Below are 7,070 nucleotides of genomic sequence, written 5' to 3' on the forward strand. Positions count from 1 at the left end.
TACACAACACGAGGCTCACCTAGAGGAAGCTGACGTGATTGTCTGTCATCTTGCTGCTATGGGTAATGAGCAACTTTTTCACCCCGGGAGTTTGATACTCAAACCTGGCCCACTTATCAATGGAGGAGGAATTTAAATTGATGGAACAGCAACAAGCTATTATGAAAACAATCAGGTACTGTAAAAGTTGACAAGTTAACAGAAAACACGCAACCGTTTTAATTCAAAAGAAAAACTACATAAAGATTCCGATATAGATGAAAACATAAAACACAAGTCAGGGAAGTTAGCAGAGGGGGGCAGGGGTGTGCAGTGTCCACCCATACAGACACTTCCCAACCAATTAAAAATGAAACAAAAGGGAAAATGGTGAATAAAATAGAAAAAGAAGAAAAACGCGGAAACAAGTAAAAAGCTAGAAAAACGGAACAACAGAATCAGGGGGAAAAAAATAAAAAAGGGAAAAAAGATTGTAGGGGGTCGCTTGAAAAGTATATTACCGACAATGATGTAATTTTATGCACAACAAGAATTAATAATTATATTTGGCTTCTAGAAGGGAGCTGGCTGTATATTGCTTTAAATAATGTAAGCTGCTGCTGGATGTACCGTTGGTTATGTTTAACGTGCTTTAGTGCTGTGTAAAAAAAATGGGGGGGTTACAATAGTTGCGTCACCGTATACTTTTCATATTCGTAATTCAAGAACGTGAACAAAACATCATTTTGAAGATTAGACCGTTACCAAAGTCTAGCAAGATGCAGTCACAAAACAGAAAAAAAATCTAGGTATGTATTTTAAAAAGCATTTAATTTTCGAAAATAACGGAGCTCCGTTTTTTTAATAAAGATTTTTTTTAACCCCCCTGAAAAACTAACCTGTGTTTTGCGCATGCGCACCTGTTGAGTGTGCGTCGGCGTTGTACTGTCTCCCAAGCGCTTCTTCAAAACCTCTATAGTAACCTATCAAAACTTCACACAATCTTTGACGAAATTTGTCCATTACATGCGTCAACAGACTAATATATCCCCTAGCTAACCTTTGTGCTCGCTTGAATTCGTCTCTGTGCACTTTGCAGCCTTTTGGCCCAATTTAGCTCAGCTTAGCTCGCGAGCCGCTGACAAGGAGACGTGTTTGTGTGCAGCGCCTCTCAAAACAATGTCGTAATCGCCAAATCAAAATGTGTGCAAGAAGGACACTTTCGTGTAAAGAAGAACTTCATGGAGCGAAGGAGAAGAACGAGAGACATCAAAGCCTACTGGACGCTGCTTTTAAGGAGCCACAAGTGGAAGGTTTGTTTGCGATGGTTGTCATAAAGTGTTACGTTTCGAGAAGTTTGCTTTGTTCAGACACTTAAACTAAATGTAAGTTCCCATTTTAAGTTCATACCAAAATTGATAAAGTTCACAATTCCATAGGTAATGTTAGGAATTAAACTATTAAAAAATGTAGCGTTTACCAAATTGTTCGAATTGGTTATCTGACTCCATTAACCAAACATAACCTTCATTCACCCAACAACGCATGCTCTTTTCTTTTCGGGAAAATATGGGCAAGAGACCGGCATTTCCATGAGGGGGCAGTTTAAAAAAAAAAAAAAAGTATTTAACTAAGTGAATTCCATTGAATTGGCTGAATTATTGTCGAATCAGTCTTCGTCGAGCCTCCCTTTCGATTGTCCCTCGCGATTGATCTTCCATCTTCTGAAGTTCTTTTCACAAGCTGGGGTGTCGACTCCTCCCATGGGCGTGCTGACTCCTCCCATTGGGTGGGCCAGGTGCCAGCTTTACCACCTCCTTGCCGAAAGGCGTCGCAATGTCGAAAAAAAAACCCATATCTGTAGAGTTCATTTTGCCTCACGTACTTGTGCGTCTGGCTTTCTCCGTCAGAGTCCTGTTATCAACAGAACCAAACAAAACATTCGCATTCGGAGCGGCGCGACCTGTCATTGACCTTAAGCCTTCTCTGCGAAAAATCTTCATTGCATTCAATAAATGTAACTTGTATAAAATAGTATAAAATCCCTTATAGTCAAATAAATAAAATATAAAATCCTTCAGTATATTTAAAAATATGTATCATAGTGAAACGTCTGTTACTTCTGACGCTCTTCTTTGTGGTGCTTTTGGACCCTTTAAGCTAGGACGTGATGTGAGGGAGGCAACATATGCTTTGACGTTTTTGTCTGTGTGTGCACGTGAACGGTGTTTGTTGCGACCAACAGTAGCTCTTGTGTGAATGTTTTTACCGCTTGTTATTTTGTTATTAAATTTTCTACGAGACTTAATCAGCGACTGAGTGCATCATTGATCACAATGACAATATGTTTCACATGAAATCATTTATATACATTATGATTGTGACATTTTTAGCAGGTTATAATGACTAAATCAGAACAGCTTGTTCACTCCACCCTTTTGTGTGCCTTTTCACATACGTAAACATTTGGAGTTCTTAAGCTGGGCCCCTTTTTAGTTTTCAGGGTTCGTACATATTTTTCAGGGCCGTATTCAAGCCTTTCTTATGGACTTTCAAAGTCGATTTTCCAATTTTTTCAGTACCATGAAATTACAAAATCCGGTGTGAATCATGTGTTTTCCGGAGCCACAAATATATCCGTGATTTACATATGTGATTTTTAAAGATGCATGTGCATTTATCAAAAAATATGACCTCTAGATCTCGAGTAAATCGCGGGCAACTGTTTTGGAGACAAATCTCTCCCCAAAAGGTTTTGGATAAAACATTAATATGTAGCTTACAATTTCAGTTACAGGGAGTTCTTCCCGTAAAAATTCACCACTTTGAAACATTCCCAAAATATTTTGCATGGTCCATAAATAATACGTAATACTTGCGATTGGCTGGCAACCAGTTCAGGGTGTCCCCTGCCCACTGCCCGGAGATGGCTGGGATGGGCTCCAGCCCCCCCGCGACCCTGATGAGGATAAGCGGTACGGCTGATGAGATGAGATGAGACTTGCACTAATACACATTCCACAATGCCCTGTCTAGGCGCAGTTTAGGTGTCCTATTCGGCGCGACTCATAGGGGGCAATGATGCTTCATATTACATTGCCATACAAACTAATGCCAGCTGGTTAATCACAAAGGAGAAAATATAAGATGGCAAAGTGAAGCCACCTGGGAGCAGTGTTGGTATTATTTTTAAGAAGACTTGTTAAGAAACATGGCAACACTTTCAAGCATTTACAACCATTTCACCCAAAATTCAAACACTTTTGAATCCCTGAACATTGATATTTAAGCGTATCTAAGGATTTCAATTACCTTTATGAACCCTGTGTCCCGATATTATTTTAGCATATACACATCTGGGGTGTTTCGATAAAACGTCCACACACCAACAAAACAAATGCCCCCCAGCGCATTGGTCAGCGGCCACTGGGCCGTGAGTTGTTTGATACTGGGGCACACCAGAAAGAAATGAAAGTTCTTTATTTTTTCTTATACTGTATATAATGCTCTTTTTTTTACCAACCAAAGGACTCAAATTTTGCGTGCGCCTTGTATATGAGGGTTTACGGTAGAATATTAGTGTATTTGAGCAATGGTTCGTCAGTCGGAAAATATCACTGACCATATTTGCACAACATTGGTTTCAACAGGAATCAAACCCAGATTGCAGTGGCGGGAGTGCCAAATCCTAACCATTAGATCGCTAGGGATGTGGATGACATAAGAAAAGGCATTTGATTTCATCCCATCATCACGCTATTTTTACTCAGGGTGCCACGTTGTAGAAATAATATTTTGTATCGCAGCAGGTGACTATCGGGTATATTTTTGCTATCAGGCCGAACACTGACATCATATTAGAAAAAAATATATCCAATAATTACTCACCAGCTGTCATACTAAAATATTCAATCAGGCAAGTTAGAAAGATTCCAAACATTTAAGTTGAATGATTTGTGTTGCTTTCGTACATATATTAATTCCAATTTAATAAATATTGACACTAGTTGATTGAGATTTTGACGGCTGTGAACAAAGTCCGCAAAGGAGTGTCTTAATCGCGCCACAATGTGTTACTTTTCTTAGACATTTCCCCAGTGATTATTAGAAGACCGCAACCTTACTCCATAGGAACAGTGTGAATAAGTTTATTAATTTGTGCGTGTCATTAATTACATGACAAGGCATTCAGCTTCCGAATGTGGGGCCCTATAGGGCATCGCTGGTGGGAAGGTCTTCCGAAATGGTCCGGCGTGCGTCCGAAGTCGCCGCTGACACCCTCACGTCCATCCAGCACGCGGACACCGTCCAACACCCCCCACCCCCCAAAAGCCGCACCGTATTTAAAGCCTTAGTTTTTGTAATATAGGAAAAAACGTAGCGGCATGTAGTCAGGGATTCATGGTAATTGTTACTTTAAGGTCTCTAAGGATATCAAATTAGCTCTGACATGAACACTCAAGTTCCATAATATCCCCCACTCTTAATTGTTGTGTTCTTGGGTTTCTGATCAGTGGAATTAATTAGCATTTGTTCACTAGTTTCTTGCATGTGATAATGAGGATATCGGGTCTGTATTGGAAGTGCTTCAATCTGGGTCTCCACACATTAATCAGGAAGAAAAGAATAAAGAGTTGGCCCACACCAAAGAATATGAGGTAGAATCTCAGTACATTAAAGAGGAGAAGAAAGAGGATATCAGAGTCTTACTGACGTGTGATGCTGATGAAGGTAAAAGTGATGCGGGCAGGGGGGCGGAATCTTCAATAAGCAGCAGCAGCAGAAAAGGAGAATATAGAAGATCAAAATCTGATGGACTCATTGCCCCCTTTCAAAAAGTGATAATGCAACGTTGCAGTTTCATACTGTTGACAGTGACGGTGATTGTAATGGCGACGATGATAATGACGACGAGTCCGGAGGTGAAATCAAATATTCTGGTGACGGCAAACGGTGGAAATGTTCTCAGTGTGGAAAAACCTTTGCATTTAAGAGCCGTTTAAAATATCATATGATGAGCCACACTGGGAAAAAAAACTTTTGTCTGCTCAATTTGTGGCCAGAGATTTTCTGAAAAGGGAAATCTAAGAAGACACACCAGAACATACATTGGTGAGAAACCTTTTGCCTGCTCACTTTGCAGCCTAAGATTCACCCAAAAGGGACCGTTAATATAACACACAAGAATGCACACTGGGGATAAGCCTTTTTCTTGCCTAACATGTGGCCAAGGATTTTCTCATAAGGGGTATCTTAAAAGTCACATTAGAACCCACACTGGAGAGAAACCTTTTGTCTGCTCTGTATGTGGTCTAAGTTTATCTGAAAATGGTAATTTAACAAACCACGCAAAGACACACACAGGAGAGAAATGTTTCGCTTGCTCAATTTGTGGTCAAACATTCTCTCATAAGGGAAACTTAATAATAATAATAATTTCCTTTGTATTGTCATTCTTTGTAACAATGTACATAGAACGAAATGTCGATACACCTGACCCGTTGTAAGTCACACTGCAACCCACACCGCAGAGAAACCTTTTGTTTGCTCTGTATGTGGTCAAACGTTCTCTCGAAGACATGCAATGATAACACATGCAAGGAAACACACTGGAGAGAAGCCTTTTACCTGCGTTTGCTGTCAACGATTCTCTTGTAGACATGTTTTAACATCACATGTAAGGACACACAGAGAAACCCTTTCCATGCCCGCTATGTGGGCAAAGATTCTCCAAGAAGTCCTCGTTAAGAAGCCATGCAAGAATACACACAGGTGATAAACCTTTTCCCTGCTCTCTTTGTGGCCTGAAATTCTCTCAAAAGGGATCCTTAACAAGTCACACAAGAATGCACACCGGTGAAAAGCATTTTCCATGCTCGGTTTGTGGTCAAAGGTTCTCACAGAAGGGAACCCTAACAAGTCATATTCGAATCCACACTGGGGACAAACCTTATGCCTGTCTGGTTTGTGGGGAGAGATTTTATGAAAAGGGTAAAGTTAAGCGACACAAATGTGTTGGTAATAGTAAAGATACCGACTATTTGAAACAGTACTAAATTTGATAATATAGGACAGATATTGGGAGCCCATGGCTTGCAAGCCATTTATCGCTCTTTTGATGAGTACGTATGACTCGAAAACAAAATTGCTTCCTATAGCATGAGCAAAGTCTATTGGTGTTCAGGCAGAGCTGGGCTAACACTGAGAACTGAAGCTGTACTTTCCGGTATATATAGGGCATATTTTTAACTATATTTTACTGTCAAGGTGTCACACCAAAAAAACACTTGTTTATGGCTATACATCGCTAAGGAATACTTTATATGGAATCTTATTAAACAATTTATGTTCATTATTGAGACACTTTATAAACCCTCAGAACAAACTTTAACTTAAAACAAACATTTTACCCAGTAGCTCTAGCAAAGAACCTATATCAATTTGATTGGCTGAGCGATAGGGATGGGTGGACCTATGCAAAGAGCGCAATCACACACTCCTGTCTTTCGCCCTACGACGTCTGCGCCAAAGGTGAATACGTCGGGATCTTGGTTTGCAGATTATTTTTGACATTTTTTTTTAAAATAACTTTGCTCGCACCTTGAAACCATTACTTGTTATAAAAAAATTCGGTCAAAATAAGCCTAAACACTCTTAAGTACCTGCGAGAGAGAGACAAATTTTAACTTGTGTAATTGTATGGGACACAGGCTCTGGCATCATTATTATTTCATAGATTTGATCAAATCATCAAGTGTCACACAGTCAAATAAAATGTCCTGAAGAATAACCTTTTACCAGGAGAGTGGGTTTTAGCAGTTCTGTTGAATTTTGTCTCAAAATACATTGAGTGGCTCTATCCCCTTAAAAAACAAAAAAAAAAATCTGCTTTTATGGCTCTTTGAGTACAAAAGGTTCCCAATCCTTGGTATAATATGTAAGATTTCTGAATTTTTGTCACTATACTCTTATGGTTCGGGCGGCACGGCGGTTGGGTGGTTAGCACGCAGCCCCATGGTGCTGAAGTTCAGGGTTCAGGTCCAGCTACCGCAGCCTCCCCGTGTGGAGTTTGTATGTCCTCCCCCTGTCTG

At 40.1% G+C, this 7,070-nt stretch overlaps 1 pseudogene; it reads left to right on the forward strand.

Annotated features, from left to right (window-relative positions):
* Positions 1 to 1,180: 1,180 nt before the first annotated feature.
* On the forward strand, positions 1,181 to 5,727 carry LOC148350951 (uncharacterized; annotated as a pseudogene).
* Positions 5,728 to 7,070: the final 1,343 nt, after the last annotated feature.

This window comes from Urocampus carinirostris, chromosome 16 (assembly GCF_059441175.1).
Source record: "Urocampus carinirostris isolate Australia breed hairy pipefish chromosome 16, RoL_Ucar_1.0, whole genome shotgun sequence".
Taxonomy (NCBI): Eukaryota; Metazoa; Chordata; class Actinopteri; order Syngnathiformes; family Syngnathidae; genus Urocampus; species Urocampus carinirostris.